Genomic DNA, 18,052 nt, shown 5'->3' with positions numbered 1-18,052 from the left:
ACACTTATAGGAGAATTTAGGACAGAAAATGCAAAAGGAAATGCTTCCATTAAGCATCATTACTTGGTCATAGGTAGATGCTTCAGGGCTGGCCTGTATAGTGGAAGGTTTAAGAAAAACCTGTGATGTGAGTAGTTCTATCCCTATTGGGACCACTTAGCCATATACTATTTTAAAGTTATAATTTGTGCCTCTGAGATTTATCCACTGTTAAGCTTATGTTCTTGGTAAAAAGAACCAAGTTTATTGGAAATAAACCAAATAGAAAATAAGGCCTGGAATAATAATTTGAATGATGCCCTATTGTTCTGAATAAAGAACCTCATCATCTCAAGAATTCAGTATTCACCAGAAGCATTTCTGTGACCATCAATCAGACCCTAAGATGAAGAGCATACTTGAAAATTAGGCTATTTTTATTTTTTATCTCATCTGAGTTTAAACCATTTCCCCTTATGAGTTATATGTTGTTATTACTGTTTTATAAGTTCATTATTAAATAATTTGAAAAGTGTCATGGTACTATACATAACTACATATCTCCATTACTCACAGCCAAATTAAAAAGTTTATAATACCAAAGCATTTTGATTATTCCCTTATTTTCTTCCTTCTTCACAATTTTAAGCTGATATTACTGGCTAGGTTCTTAAGAAACATCTGGGATTTATTCCAAAATTTGGTATTATTTTAAAGTTGGTGAAAATTTCAACATTATATTTAAATGAAGTATTCATTATTTTATATACTAGTACAGACAATATTGCTGACTAAATTTATTTAGCAACAGAAAAAATGGTCTTAAAAAAAGAAAGTATTTACCATTTCACCTAACTTAAAATTCTTATTTATTATAGAAATACACTTAAGAGTTAAGTAAAATTTTAATAGAAATACAGTCAGCTTTTTTCCGTTAAAGTTATTTGAAAAAGTATTAGTGTACAAACATATTTGCTTTTTATAGTCAGAACTGAGAAATGATGTATATTCTATATGTTAATATTATAATCCATTAAGGGACCTGAGTGGAATTGTCTAAGGTACTTTAAAATCTAATGTCTGAGAATGCTTAATTGCTGTAAGTAACCTCAGTTTTTAATCCTAGATTTGACTAAAGATTATAATATTTCATAATTAGGCTTCAAAACAAATAAAAATATATACTTCCTATTTTGTATTTCTGTTTAAGTAGTGTATTAATTAAACTGTAGCTATCTTTTCTTTACCCCCACCCATCCACAGACCTCTTCTTTCTTACCAATAGAACCCAATTATATTTAGGTAAACAATGTGCCCAAATTTCTAAGATAACCATTATCACTTAAGCCAGTCATGTTATAATTGCATTATCTTTTATCAAACTTGTCTTTGTCGAGTTTCCTCCAACTAGGAGCTGCTGTGATGCAGATCTAGCCAAAGAAACAGAAAGAATAGATAAAGCCTCTTGAAAATGTCTCACTGAAAATCAAGGAAACAATGGGAAAAAGAACTTTGACCTCTGCCTCTTCATACTTGGGAGGCCAGTAAGAATAGATTACATCTGTAGTGATAGCCATCTGTATGAAGATTAAAACCAAGACAGTGACAGAGCAAAAGAAAACTACAAAGATCTAGGTTTCTGCTGATATGTTTGAGCTGCTTTATAGCCTCTATTGCTTATCTCTCTATCTCTTGAGTAAAGGATAAGTATCCTCCTATATGATGCCTTAATTTACAGATTTTCCATTGCAACTAAAACATTTCTAACATTAAATTGCTTTCCAATTACTTAATATTGGAAAAAATCTCATATTTTTATAAATATTCATTGGAAAACTGGATTTTCCTTTTTACCCCATAAAATATGTATGCCTATAATCTCTTTTGAGACAATATATCACTCACTTACAAGTAGCATATATATTTCAAGAGCATTTTGTGCTGGTAAGTTATCTACCACTTATTGCCAATAGAATTAATTTTGAAAAATTTTTGGTAGAATTACATGTTTGAAAATAGACTGATATTATGGGTGTATATTAATTAATGCAACAAAACAAAGAATAAATATAAATAATCTGAAATGATTATACCTGGCCTCTACTTTAGAAGTAAAATGGAATGAAATATTGAAAACATTTGTCAGATATACATTTATGTAGTTTATTTCAAGTCTTAATTTTATATATTTATAATCATTTAAAGGATGCAGTATTATTAACCCATCATAATACCCCAGTTCATAAAACATGTCAATCTCATCATCCAGGAATATGAACTTTAATTATTATAAAATAATACATATATGTGAGTTTTGTGTCATAAAGATGATATTTGGAAGGTTCAAAACCTAACTTTTTGCTAAAGAATTTATTTAATCCATTATTCATGCTACAACATCAAACATTTAAACAAATTTTATTCTAGTAACCCATAAAAGCCAATATTAAAATGTTTGGAAGAGTGACTTTTCAGAAAGAAAATAAGTTACTGTTTAAATAATGTCTTTTGGGGACACTTTAGTGATATAGAGGGTTTAATTATAACTTGGACCTTCACGTATTCCAAAATGAACCAAAACAAAAACAAGAGTAAGAACAAAATCTTGGGCGCCTGAGTAGCTCAGTGGTTGAGCGTCTGCTTTTGGCTCAGGTGGTGATCCCTGGGTCCTCCCAGCAGGGAGCCTACTTCTCCCTCTTCCTATGTCTCTGCCTCTCTCTGTGTTTCTCTCATGAATAAATAAATACAAATCTTTAAAAAAAAGAGAAAATTTTACCAAAGTAAAAGAGATAGTCTGAATTGAGTCATAGATAATTTTTATTACTCTTTTAAATGATTAACTCTTAGTTTTAGGTGGGAGGTAAAAAAGAACACACCACACACATTAATTTTATTAAAATGGGTTTCCATAGAATCTCTTCTACATTGCCTTATTTTAATGAGTTCAATGTGAACAAATGAAATTCACTTCAGATTTATTTGACTTGGCTTAGGCCAAGGATCTATGAACTGTTTTTCTGGAAAGGGCCAGATAATAGACCATGCAGGTCATGAGGTCTCCATTACTCACTGCTATTGTTATACAGTGAAAGCAGCCATATATAAGAAGTAAATGAATGGATATAGCTGTTTTCTAATAAAACTTTATTTACAAAAAGGTAGCGGACTGGATTTGCATCATAGGCTCTAGTTGTGACCCCTCCTCTGATAGCAATTCCTTGACAGTAAACAAAATTGGGCTTACAGGTGCTTTTGTTTGTTTGTTTTGTTTTGTTTTGTTTTGTTTTGTTTTGTAAAACCTGGAAGGATGTGACATACTTTGAAAAATCCCCAGCTAAGGTTTATGGAGTTTACAAAGTAACTTTTTCAGCAGTGTTTCTGTAGAAGAAGAAAATAGTCCTAAAATACATAGGAAATGACAAAGTTATAATAAATCCTGGGTGTTCTTTATAAGTCTTTTTCTTCCTTTTTTTTACACATGAGTCATTAAAATAATTCATTTATGCTCTAATATAGAATGGAGAAAAATAACCCAGTTGTACTAGTTGCTGTATAACAAATTACTCCAGTAAAACCACTGTCTTTTCTCATATAGCTGCTGAGAGTAAGAGATCCAGGCATAGATTGGTTCCTCTAGATCATTAATTCTGTTAACATACAGTTGACCTAGGGTCATAATAGTTTTAGTTTTAAACCACATGAAATATTTGAATTTATTTTAAAATCAGAAGAAATCAAACTTTTAAATCAGAAAAAATATATATATTTATATATTTTATAACAATGTAGTCACTATATACAGCTAAAATATCACTTTGAACAATTATGTAGGTTGCTAAAACAAATGTAATACATACTTTGTGCAATGATCTCTTACTCTTCCCTCTTCTGTCTCATGTAGATATTAGATATAGATACAGGTATAGAGTTATATGTATACAGAAAGATTAATGATACAGACATAGATGATATAGAGATATAGATATAATAGTACATAGAGATAGAGATGTAGACTTAGATAAAGAAGTATTTCAGTGGAGAAAGGAGTCAACAAAGCAAAACTGAAAATAAGTTAAAAGTGCTGACAGCCCAGAAAAGTCACAAAATTCTACAAGCTGTAGGCAGGAGCTGTAGTTTCTGAAACTTTGAAGGAGGCTGGAAGGTCCACTCTCAACCAAACTGTTCACAGAGCTGTTGTCTAGAGTCTTTGTTCCTCTCCAAATGGGCTGCTGCTCAAGATAATCTTTCCCCAAAGTAAGTGATCTCAAGGAAAAAAATATATGAGAGAGCAATCAAAACAGAAATCATACTTTTATAACCTAATCTCGACAAAGGCATACCATCATTCCTGTCATATTCTACTGTTCACACAGTCCAACATTAGCAATGTTGGAGGGACTACAAAAGGGTGCAAATAGCAACAGGCAGAAATTACCCAGGAACATCTTGGAGGCTGGCTACCATTCCAGGGGAGTCAGAATTGCCAAGGAGACATCACCTTCTCAGAAACATTGCGGGGGGAACTTCAGAAAGGGTTGAACTCACTAAATCTAAAACCTCAAGCCCAAATTTTATTATGAAAAATTTATTGCAAATAATCTAATAAATCAAAGCTTTGTACATCTTATATACCTAAGTTTAAGTAAAATAATATTACATAGTGATTTAAAACTATCTCTGCTTACTATAAATATCTCAACTGGTAAAGTTGTGATAAAATTCAGTCTATTGGGAATAGTTATTCTACATTATTTTATGAGTTAAACATTTTAAATAGAAAAAAAAAAATGTAGGGGATCCCTGGGTGGCTCAGAGGTTTGGCGCCTGCCTTTGGCCCAGGGCGCTATCCTGGAGTGCCGGGATCGGGTCCCACGTCGGGCTCTCTGCATGGAGCCTGCTTCTCCCTCCTCCTGTGTCTCTGCCTCTCTCTCTCTCTCTTTCTATGTCTATCATAAATGAATAAATAAATCTTAAAAAAAAGAAAGAAAAAAAAGTAATTCCCAGTGTTTGTATCTTTTATTTGTTTTGTTATCACTAACTCAAATATTTTCTAGAACAACATATTCATAAATAAGAATAAAAATTAAGGTGGATGATACATTATTCTGTGACAACTTCCTTTTTTAAAAAAAGAGATTCTTTAGAATTAAGACTTGATCTAATGGCAACAAATGATCTTCATATCGAATCCCATAATTCCCAGTTTCTAACTCTTACTTTCCTACTGGTCTGATTTATCTGGAAGATGTATAATTCTTTCTCAAGAGACTGCATATAGAAGGTGCATTTCACCTGTCTCCATGAAAAAATGAACACAAGATGCATGTTTCTAAATGAAACTGGGGCAAGCTTCTTGTTTTTTTTTTTTTTCTTCTTCTTCTTCCTTTTTCTTTTTGCTGTACTTGCAGACTTCTATGCTGCTGAGCTCAGACTAAGAAAGCCTTACTCCTTTTCTACCTAATAGAAAGTATATGTATCCCTTGGCTGCTCCAAGGGGAGAAGATAAACACAGACAGGATAAAAAAAATTACCAGTCAGAACTGGAAGATGCTGACTTAGGTTTGTACCTACAGCACAATAGCCACTGTTTCTTGAAGTGCAGTTATATATAGACACCAGAATTAATCCTTTCCACCATAAGCATTCAGGAATGAGAGTTGCAAACAGTCGATTACGAATATTGTCCATGCAGTTTTTCCCCCTCCTATCATAAAAACTTTTACTTAATATAAAATCAACAATATATAAGGCATGATTATTTTATTTTTTTTTTATTTTATTTTATTTTTTTTTAACTTTTATTGGTGTTTACTTTACCAACATACAGAAAAACACCCAGTGCTCATCCCGTCAAGTGTCCACCTCAGTGCCCGTCACCCATTCCCCTCCAACACCCGCCCTCCTCCCCTTCCACCACCCCTAGTTCGTTTCCCCGAGTTAGGAGTCTTTATGTTCTGTCTCCCTTCCTGATATTTCCCAACATTTCTTTTCCCTTCCTTTATATTCCCTTTCACTATTATTCATATTCCCCAAATGAATGAGAACATACACTGTTTGTCCTTCTCCGATTGACTTATTTCACTCAGCATAATACCCTCCAGTTCCATCCACGTTGAAGCAAATGGTGGGTATTTGTCGTTTCTAATTGCTGAGTAATATTCCATTGTATACATAAACCACATCTTCTTTATCCATTCATCTTTCGATGGACACCGAGGCTCCTTCCACAGTTTGACTATTGTGGCCATTGCTGATAGAAACATCGGGGTGCAGGTGTCCCGACGTTTCATTGCATCTGAATCTTTGGGGTAAATCCCCAACAGTGCAATTGCTGGGTCGTAGGGCAGGTCTATTTTTAACTCTTTGAGGAACCTCCACACAGTTTTCCAGAGTGGCTGCACCAGTTCACATTCCCACCAACAGTGTAAGAGGGTTCCCTTTTCTCCGCATCCTCTCCAACATTTGTTGTTTCCTGCCTTGTTAATTTTCCCCATTCTCACTGGTGTGAGGTGGTATCTCATTGTGGTTTTGATTTGTATTTCCCTGATGGCAAGTGATGCAGAGCATTTTCTCATGTGCATGTTGGCCATGTCCATGTCTTCCTCTGTGAGATTTCTCTTCATGTCTTTTGCCCATTTCATGATTGGATTGTTTGTTTCTTTGGTGTTGAGTTTAATAAGTTCTTTATAGATTTTGGAAACTAGCCCTTTATCTGATATGTCATTTGCAAATATCTTCTCCCATTCTGTAGGTTGTCTTTTAGTTTTGTTGACTGTATCCTTTGCTGTGCAAAAGCTTCTTATCTTGATGAAGTCCCAATAGTTCATTTTTGCTTTTGTTTCTTTTGCCTTCGTGGATGTATCTTGCAAGAAGTTACTGTGGCCAAGTTCAAAAAGGGTGTTGCCTGTGTTCTCCTCTAGGATTTTGATGGAATCTTGTCTCACATTTAGATCTCTCATCCATTTTGAGTTTATCTTTGTGTATGGTGAAAGAGAGTGGTCCAGTTTCATTCTTCTGCATGTGGATGTCCAATTTTCCCAGCACCATTTATTGAAGAGACTGTCTTTCTTCCAATGGATAGTCTTTCCTCCTTTATCGAATATTAGATGGCCGTACATTTCAGGGTCCACTTCTGGGTTCTCTATTCTGTTCCATTGATCTATGTGTCTGTTTTTGTGCCAGTACCACACTGTCTTGATGACCACAGCTTTGTAATACAACCTGAAATCTGGCATTGTGATGCCCCCAGCTAAGGTTTTCTTTTTTAAAATTCCCCTGGCTATTCGGGGTCTTTTCTGATTCCACACAAATCTAAAAATAATTTGTTCTAACTCTCTGAAGAAAGTCCATGGTATTTTGATAGGGATTGCATTAAACGTATAAATTGCCCTGGGTAACATTGACATTTTTACAATATTAATTCTGCCAATCCATGAGCATGGAATATTTTTCCATCTCTTTGTGTCTTCCTCAATTTCTTTCAGAAGTGTTCTATAGTTTTTAGGGTATAGATCTTTTACCTCTTTGGTTAGGTTTATTCCTAGGTATCTTATGCTTTTGGGTGCAATTGTAAATGGGATTGACTCCTTAATTTCTCTTTCTTCAGTCTCATTGTTAGTGTATAGAAATGCCATTGATTTCTGGGCATTGATTTTGTATCCTGCCACGCTACCAAATTGCTGTATGAGTTCTAGCAATCTTGGGGTGGAGGCTTTTGGGTTTTCTATGTAGAGTATCATGTCATCGGCGAAGAGGGAGAGTTTGACTTCTTCTTTGCCAATTTGAATGCCTTTAATGTCTTTTTGTTGTCTGATTGCTGAGGCGAGGACTTCCAGAACTATGTTGAACAGCAGTGGTGAGAGTGGACATCCCTGTCTTGTTCCTGATCTTAGGGGAAAGGCTCCCAGTGCTTCCCCATTGAGAATGATATTTGCTGTGGGCTTTTCGTAGATGGCTTTTAAGATGTCGAGGAAAGTTCCCTCTATCCCAACACTCTGAAGGGTTTTGATCAGGAATGGATGCTGTATTTTGTCAAATGCTTTCTCTGCATCTAATGAGAGGATCATATGGTTCTTGGTTTTTCTCTTGCTGATATGATGAATCACATTGATGGTTTTACGAGTGTTGAACCAGCCTTGTGTCCCAGGGATAAATCCTACTTGGTCATGGTGAATAATTTTCTTAATGTGTTGTTGGATCCTATTGGCTAGTATCTTGTTGAGAATTTTTGCATCCATGTTCATCAGGGATATTGGTCTGTAATTCTCCTTTTTGGTGGGGTCTTTGTCTGGTTTCGGAATTAAGGTGATGCTGGCCTCATAGAACGAATTTGGAAGTACTCCATCTCTTTCTATCTTTCCAAACAGCTTTAGTAGAATAGGTATGATTTCTTCTTTAAACGTTTGATAGAATTCCCCTGGGAAGCCATCTGGCCCTGGACTCTTGTGTCTTGGGAGGTTTTTGATGACTGCTTCAATTTCCTCCCTGGTTATTGGCCTGTTCAGGTTTTCTATTTCTTCCTGCTCCAGTTTTGGTAGTTTGTGGCTTTCCAGGAATGCGTCCATTTCTTCTAGATTTCCTAATTTATTGGCATACAGCTGTTCATAATATGTTTTTAAAATCGTTTGTATTTCCTTGGTGTTGGTAGTGATGTCCCCTTTCTCATTCATGATTTTATTAATTTGAGTCTTCTCTCTCTTCTTTTTAATAAGGTTGGCTAATGGTTTATCTATCTTATTAATTCTTTCAAAGAACCAACTCCTGGTTCTGTTGATCTGTTCCACAGTTCTTTTGGTCTCGATATCATTGAGTTCTGCTCGAATTTTAATTAACTCTCTTCTTCTGCTGGGGGTGGGGTCTATTTGTTGCTTTTTCTCTAGTTCCTTTATGTGTAAGGTGAGCTTTTGAATTTGAGAGCTTTCCAGTTTTTGAATGTATGCTTGTATTGCGATGTATTTCCCCCTCAGGACTGCTTTTGCTGCATCCCAAAGATTTTGAACGGTTGTATCTTCATTTTCATTAGTTTCCATGAATCTTTTTAATTCTTCCTTAATTTCCTGGTTGACCTTTTCATCTTTTAGCAGGATGGTCCTTAACTTCCACGTGTTTGTGGTCCTTCCATATTTCTTGTTGTGATTAAGTTCTAATTTCAAGGCATTATGGTCTGAGAATATACAGGGGACTATCCCGATCTTTTGGTATCGGTTCAGACCCGATTTGTGACCCAGTATGTGGTCTATTCTGGAGAAAGTTCCATGTGCACTTGAGAAGAATGTGTATTCAGTTGAGTTTGGATGTAAAGTTCTGTAGATATCTGTGAAATCCATCTGGTCCAGTGTATCATTTAAAGCTCTCGTTTCTTTGGAGATATTGTGCTTAGAAGACCTATCCAGGGTAGAAAGAGCTAGATTGAAGTCACCAAGTATAAGTGTATTATTATCAAGGTATTTCTTGAGTTTGGTTATTAATTGGTTTAAATATTTGGCAGCTGCCACATTCGGGGCATATATATTGAGGAGTGTTAAGTCCTCTTGTTGGATAGATCCTTTGAGTATGAGATAGTGTCCCTCTTCATCTCTCACTATAGTCTTCGGGGTAAATTTTAATTTATCTGATATAAGGATGGCAACCCCTGCTTTCTTTTGAGGACCATTTGAATGGTAAATGGTTCTCCAACCTTTTATTTTCAGGTTGTAGGTGTCCTTCTGTCTAAAATGAGTCTCTTGTAGACAGCAAATAGATGGGTCCTGCTTTTTTATCCAGTCTGAAACCCTGCGCCTTTTGATGGGGTCATTAAGCCCGTTCACATTCAGAGTTACTATTGATAGATATGAGTTTAGTGTCATCATATCTATTCAGTCCTTGTTTTTGTGGATTGTTCCACTGAACTTCTTCTTAAAGGGGAATTTTAAGAGTCCCCCTTAAAATTTCTTGCAGAGCTGGTTTGGAGGTTACATATTCTTTCAGTTCCTGCCTGTCTTGGAAGCTCTTTATCTCTCCTTCCATTTTGAATGAAAGCCTTGCTGGGTAAAGTATTCTTGGTTGCATGTTCTTTTCATTTAGGACCCTGAATATATCCTGCCAGCCCTTTCTGGCCTGCCAGGTCTCTGTGGAGAGGTCTGCTGTTACCCTAATATTCCTCCCCATAAAAGTCAGGGACTTTTTTTCTCTTGCTGCTTTAAGGATCTTCTCCTTATCTTTGGAATTTGCAAGCTTCACTATTAAATGTCGAGGTGTTGAACGGTTTTTGTTGATTTTAGGGGGGCATCTCTCTATTTCCTGGATCTGAATGCCTGTTTCCCTTCCCAGATTCGGAAAGTTTTCAGCTAGGATTTGTTCAAATACATATTCTGGCCCTCTGTCCCTTTCCGCGCCCTCGGGAACCCCAATTAAACGTAGGTTTTTCTTCCTCAGGCTATCATTTATTTCCCTTAATCTATCCTCATGGTCTTTTAATTGCCTGTCTCTTTTTTCCTCAGTTTCCCTCTTTGCCATCAACTTGTCTTCTATGTCACTCACTCGTTCTTCCACCTCGTCAAGCCTCGTGGTTAGGACTTCTAGCTTGGATTGCATCTCATTTAATTGATTTTTAATTTCTGCCTGATTAGATCTAAATTCTGCAGTCATGAAGTCTCTTGAGTCCTTTATGGTTTTTTCTAGAGCCACCAGTAGCTGTAAAATAGTGCTTCTGAATTGGCTTTCTGACATTGAATTGTAATCCATATTTTGTAACTCTGTGGGAGAGTGGGCTGTTTCTGATTCTTTTTTTTGAGGGGTTTTCCTTCTAGTCATTTTGCTCAGTGCAGAGTGGCCAAAAACAAGTTGTATTGGGAAAAGGAGAAAAAGAGAGAGAAGGAAAGAAAAGAGAAAAAGAAAAAAGAGAAAGAAGAAAAAAATAGGGGAAAAAGAGAAGAAAAAGAAAGAAAAAGAAAGAAAGGAGAAAAAAGAAAAAAAGGGGGGGTGGGGGAAGCAATCAGAAATCAAGAAGAAAGAGAGAAAAAAAAGCACAAAACAAAACAAAAAAAAAAAAAAAAAAAAAAAACAAAAAAAAAACAAAAACAAAAACAAAAAAACAAAAAACAAAAAAAAAACCACGGGGGAGTATCTTCCGATTCTGTGTAGTTTAAGTTCCTTGACTTCCCTTGGAACTGGTCCGTCTCGCTGGTCTTCTGGGGGAGGGGCCTGCTGTGCTGATTCTCAGGTGTTGGCACTTGGGGGAGCTGCTCTGCCCCTGCCAGGTGCAGGGCTCAGTGGGGGTTGTTCACCCCGTGAGGCCCCGTGAGGAAGCCACAGTGGCGGGGGCAGCTCTGGGACCCCGGAGTCAGCCCCCGCAGTAGCTCCGGGGCTCTCCTTCTGCAGGGCCTGGGGGCTCCGGGGCGGGGCCGCTGATCTGCTCAGTTCCAGGCAGGAGCGTCCTCGCTGTCCTGGGCCCTCCCGGCCTCTGCCTGTCCCGGGGGAGGCCGGATCCTGGGCTGTGTCCCGGCGCCCTGTGCTCCGGGTCCTGGGCTGTTGGATTCGCGCTCCCGGCGGTGCAGCCCCCTCCGCGGAGCAGCCGCCCGAGCCCCTCCGAGCTGCTCCGGGTCCCGCCGTGCGCTGCAGCCCTTAGGGAGCTCGGCGCACTCTCCGGGGCGCGGTTCCTCTGTTACTGTCCCAGGGAGCCCGAGGGCGTCCCCGCCTTTCTGGGGATCCTGCTCCAATTCCCCGGGAGCCCCTTTCCGCGGGGAAGGTCGGTGCAGCTCCTGCTCCTCCGGGACGGGGCTCTCCTGTCCTGGGGACACTCCCCCGGCCTCAGCCCGGCTCCTCGCGGGGCCCCTCCCCCTTGGAGGCCTTTTGTGTCTTTATTTCTTTTTCCCCGTCTTCCTACCTGATAGAAGCGCGAACTCTTCTCACTGTAGCGTTCCAGCTGGTCTCTCTTTAAATCTCAGGCCGAATTCGTAGGTTTTCAGGATGATTGGATGGTTTTCTAGGTAATTTGCTGAGGACAGGTGACCTGGGGACCCTACTCCTCCGCCATCTTGCCCCTCCCCCAAGGCATGATTATTTTAAATATTAAAGTCATTTACATGGAAAAAGTAGCTTATGCCACAAAGGTACATAAAAAATATTTGTGTTGCCTGTGTCTATGTTTTTAGTTCCCTCATGATAAATGACCCTCTGGTGGCATCAAATATATGAGTTTCCTTTCCATAAGATTTTTTCATCCTATTATCGTTTTCCTACTCTTCGATTCTTTTTTTCTTAAGATTTTATTTATTTATTCATGAGAGACACACACACACAGAGAGAGAGGGGGAGAGAGAGAGAGAGAGACAGGCAGAGGGAGAAGCAGCCTCCATGCACAGGGAGCCCGATGTGGGACTTGATCCCGGGTCTCCAGGATCACTCCCTGGGTTGAAGGTGGCACTTAACCGCTGAGCCACCCAAGCTGCCCTACTCTTCGATTTCTATATTTTGTAAGTTAATTGATTTATTCATCAATTCATTCAACAATTCAACATTCATTAAATTTCAAAAATATGAATGTCAACTATAGAAAATACAGATAGAAATAAGCCTTAGAATTTCCATTCATGTAGTTTCTCAGCCTGATGTGCCTCAACAATGCTGTCTTCTCTGGCGTGGGAGACACCCTCCAACTATTATAGAGCTTATTTTTTTTTAATCTGAAGAATGACAGATAACTCTTGATTAAAGTTGATCACTTAAGGTGGTCAGGGATCATCTGGCTAAAATACTGCTTTAAACAATTTTGCATGTTGATAAGAATGAATGTTATACATACTTTTACATGGGGATCTCTCACTCATCCATTTTTTGCCCCAACCACTTGTGCACTAAAATCACTAAAAGATAAGAGAATAGAGGTAAGTGCATTGTACAGGTTAGAAATTTATGTTCCTGTTGATGATGATGATGATGTTTTCCATAGATGCAGAAGGGCTAGAGAGGCAATACAATCAACATGCAATTCCACTTACTGAGAAAATAGCAAAAGAATACTAGCAGGAGCTAGCTAACACCGTTTAATTGGAGGAACAAGAGCAAACCATGGCACAGATGGAGAACAAATAACTTGGATCAATTTTTATACTGCAAATCAACAGCTCTGAGAAGCCGCTGTGCTGGAAGCCTATGGTATTTTTCAGTGCCTAAACCAAGTAGAAGGCTTGTATTTCTGTGGCTCCTCCCAAGGCACCAAGCAGAGCTGGGAAGACCAGGAAGAGCCATACCTTATAAGTGTTATAGAGGAAGGACAATAAACAGTGGTGCTGAAATTAGAGCCTTGGCAGTAGCACTTCAATTTATCAGTGAGTCAGATAGGAAAGTGTGTTTCCCTAAGTTGGCAGCTCTGTCCCTGTACTCCTCAGGGCTGCTGGATCACTGAACTCAAAATGTCTGTTCTAATCAACCAGCCCTTCAGCATGACATCTATGTTGTAAGATATATTTCAAGTTAGTCTGAGGTTTTTATACTCATTTTTTCTTATTTTCTCACCTTGATGTTTAATTCAATTGAATCAATTTTTAAACAAAACACTTGAAGTATAGGTTTTATACAGATGTTTGAAAAGGAAGGGAGTAGCATCAAAGAACAAGGTCCATATTAATCTCCCATCTTGGGATCAGGGGAAGTCAACATCACAGGCCCAGGTGGCCTTTACCCCACTGTGGTATAACCTAGGGCTCATGTAGGACTGATGGTTCTTTGTGGAAGCTGGCTGAAGGATAAGGCTCCTGATCCTCACTGTCCAGTTAAAACAACAGGATCATCAAAATGTAATGCAATGATTTTTCCAATCAAAAGGGATAGGATGCCATAAGTATCAAGAAATGTTAAATATTGTCAAATGCATAGTATACAACATATAAGATCATTTGTTGTACTTTGATATCTTTAGGTGATAGATTGTTATACTAAAATATTAAGCTCTCTGTGTATGTGAGCTTTATTCTCAAAACTTACCATGCCAGATATAATAATATATCAGAGAAAATCTGTATTTTTAATCAAATTGAACATGGCTCAGAACCCATGTGCTGACAGCCTGTTAGAAAAAATCAGCTTTAGTCATCAGTGAGGCTCTTTGCACATGAATCAAGGAGTCTTAAGTAATGCTTCAAAACTGAAGAAAGTGTCTTTATTCTTTAGCTCATCATGGTTGTCTGTATACTAAATTTACTTATTATAAAGACTCTTGAATTTTTTAGCTCTTCTGCTTATAAGTTAGACTTTGACCTGCTAATAGTGGGATCTATGAAGTCCAAACTCTGGGTATCTTAAGGGCAACACTCAGATATTTCATCCTACTCTGTCTGACAGGAGCCAGATATAGTATGGTTTCCACATTGGGGTCTATCTGGAGTTGTGGGTAATCTCCCTTCTCTCTGCTTCAGAAATTTAAAAGCCATCCACCTGTTTCTCTTCTATATTAACAAGATACCCTCAGGAATATCAAGTGCCTCGAAATTAAAAAATAATAATAATAAAAACAGGAATGTAGTTGTACTCATGATACTCTTACTTACCTACTAATACAAATCTCTCCTGGAGCAAGGAAACTAGCAGTTTCACTACCTTCCTGAAAGGGGAAAAAAGAGTGAGGGAGAATAAAACACAAGTTACTATCTCAATAAATTATTCTGCCCCACTTGCATCTTAAAAAAAAAATCCCAATTGGGTATATTTAAAATTTAGCTGGATCTTCGACTCGATTTGTTAGTATTTTATTTTCAGAATAAAAGATGAACAATTGTTCATGACAGTGATGTTTCTTCAAATATTATAACATCTCACCTATTAAATGTGGAGTCTGATGCTCTTATTACATGTAATGCATTGGTAAATTATGATTATAATAATTACAACCTTAATAAGATCTATCATTAAATAAATGCCTCTGTGTGCCAAAAATATATCAGGAGATTTACATTGATTATCTCATTAACTCTTAACAATGCTGAAGTACGTATTATTATTCCAATGTTTCATATTAGTCTCAATTATCTTAAATTCACATAGATCATAAAGGGATCTTGAATCCAGGGGTAGCTTCTCAATGGCATCAATGTTGCTGATGATCCAAATAAGACTGGTTCTCTTTGCACTAAAATAAGGGAAAAATATAAATTAAATGGCACTTTGTTCTCTTCTTCCTTGTTTATATTCATCAGATTAGTGACTTACTCATTTGCCTTTTCCCTGGTGACTAGTGGAGCACTGATCCATCCTGTGGCCTTTATGGGAGCACAGTCTTTTATCCAAGTTCTCTGTTAGTTCCTGATCAGGTCTTTTATCTGCTTTCCTAGCTACATCGTGTGGGGAATCTGGGCTAAAACTTGGAGTGGACTCAGGGCTAAGCCACCAGGCAAATGAATCTGTGTTTTCAAACAGAGCAGGCAGTTCATTACCAGCTAAAGAAGTTGTGGCTTCATTGCTTTTTTTTTTTTTTTTTTTTTTTTAAGGGAAACGTAATACTGAAGGGAATCAGTAAAAGATAATCATCGCCCCACTTCCCTAGTGTCAGGAAGCAGGGAGGGATAATGAAATACAGGAGAAGCAGGGATAGGAAGAGAAAGGAAGAGGTGGGTTCTGTGAAAGGGACAAAGCCATTAATTCCTTCATTTCCTCTTCTACTTTTCTCAATCTTTTCTTGTGCTAAGCCAACTTAACTTTTTTTTTTTTCTTTTTAAGAATGACCTTGATTCTATATAATAGTAATTTGTTTGGAAGAGGTCTGCAAAAGAATCCCAGCAAAAACATTAATTTGCTCAGATAATTTTTAAAAAGCTCTTGAGACGCCTGGGTGGGTCAGTGGTTTAGCACCTGCCTTCAGCCCGGGGTGTGATCCTGGAGTCCCGGGAGGATTGAGTTCCACATCAGGCTCCCTGCATGGAGCCTGCTTCTCCCTCTGCCTGTGTCTCTGCCTCTCTCTCTGTGTATCTCATGATTAAATAAAATAAAAATCTTTAACAACAACAACAAAATCCTTTGGTCACTGCAAGTTTGAATTATCATATACTTATTTCAAATATGACAGACTTGAGCTTTTTAAGAGAAAAACCTGCAGACAACATTCCTGCTTCTTGTATTTTTCAACTATAAGGTGATCTTGGTCAGATTTTACAGCCTTTATGACTCATGATTATTCAATAATAAAATCTCCTATTTGGAAAGCGTGTTTTCTCCAACTAGTATTCCAAAAGAAAGGAGAGCTAAAAGGGAGGCTTCTTATAATTCAGGATCTCTTACCTGACTGTAGTATGGCCACAGACCTTCATCTGGTCTCGCTTAATTCAGATACTGCCAGATTCAGTCTTCAACACCAGAGTTGTTGGGAAAAGATAATTCAAAATAATCTCCTTTCAACCCAGAAAACCACTCCACCAAGGTAGAATAGAAAAAAAAACAAATTAATGAATTAGCATTAAACCAGAATGTGAATGCATTACTATCTACCAGAAATTGCAGACAGAAAGAAATTTCCCCTTGAATGAAACTGAGTGAATATAACCCACTTCATATATGTTCTCAAGATGAACAATAGCAAGTCCTCAAGTAAGAGGACTTGACATATGATTTGTCATAGTTCATTCTAAATTCACTTAATAGTTGGAAGACTGTGTTAGCCCTTTGGCCTTATCCAAAGGGAAAAAAAAAATGCTTATATCCATGTCACAGGAGACAGTTTTGCAACTTGGAGCTAAATGCCCACAGACGTTGGGCTCCTACTCTCCCACGAAAGAGGGAGGTGATATGCTATCTTTGATGATTACATGTCAGAGAAGGCTTTCAGATCCTTGAGATTTACATACATTTCAAACAGAAAAAGCAGTTACAATTACATGTTTTGTTTAAGTAAACACTTTTAGAAAAGAGAAGTCTCCTTGCTTTAAACAGGACTAATTAACCTATTTATTTTTATTTATTAAAAATGATTGAGCTATAACTGTCATAAAACATTGTATTAGTTTTAAGAGTATAACATAATATATATGTCATATATATGTAGTGAAATAATTGTGTACCAAGTTTAGTTAACATCTGTTAAAACAGAGTTAAACTTTTTCTTTTGATGGGAAATTTTAAGATTTAACTTCTTAATATTTATTGCCCTTATACTTTCGATTTTTGGTTTAAAGAATTCTTCATGTTTTATAAAAATACATGCTTTAGGGTTGTTTTACATTTTTTAAAGGATTTTATTTATTTATTTGACAGAGACAGAGCATAAGCAGAGGAAACAGAAGAGGGAGAGGGAGAAGCAGATGCCCCAGTGAGCAGTGAGCCCTAAGGGGCCCTTTATCTCAGAATCCTGAGATCATGACCTGAACCAAAGGCAGCCGCTTAACCAACTAAACCACTCAGTTGCCCCTTGTTTTACAATTTTAAAAATCTTTTCTATCCTTTTGTAGGTCACTGTACTTTCTTTAATGTCTTTGATTAACTACTGTTCTTAAAATTAATGCTGTTGATACTTCAGTGTTTTATGAATACTGTTAAACTCTTTCTTTCTTTCTTTCTTTCTTTCTTTCTTTCTTTCTTTCTTTCTTTCTTTCTTTCTTTCTTTCTTTCTTTCTTTCTTTCTTTCTTCTTTCTTTCTTCTTTTTCTCTTTCTTTCTTCTTCCTCCCTCCACTCCTCCCTCCCTCTCCCTCCCTCCCTCCCTTCCTTCCTTCTTTCCTTCAGAGAGAGAGCAGAGTAGGGGGTGGGGTAGGGACAGAGGGAGAGGAGAGAGGAAATCTTAAGCAGGCTCCAAGCCCAGTTCAGAGCCTCATGCAAGGCTGGATCTCCTTACCTGAGAGTCATGACCTGAGCCAAAATTAAGAGTCCTTTGCTTAATCCTTTGCAAAATTAAGAGTCCTTTGCTTAATGAGCCACCCCAGTGCCCCTCCCCTTATATTTTCTTAAAAGAAAAATTAAAGATTTTACTGTTGTAAAAGCTTTTTTCTAGGCTCTTTATTTAGAATTGATTTTAGCAAATGTCAAAATCTCCTTTTTTTTTTTTTCTAATATGGCTAATTTAACTAGCTGAATTTACTAAAAGGTTTCTCCTTTCCTTTATTATCTGCCATTTTA

Source organism: Vulpes lagopus, chromosome 6, assembly GCF_018345385.1.
Source record: "Vulpes lagopus strain Blue_001 chromosome 6, ASM1834538v1, whole genome shotgun sequence".
Taxonomy (NCBI): domain Eukaryota; kingdom Metazoa; phylum Chordata; class Mammalia; order Carnivora; family Canidae; genus Vulpes; species Vulpes lagopus.
This window is presented reverse-complemented; position numbering follows the sequence as displayed.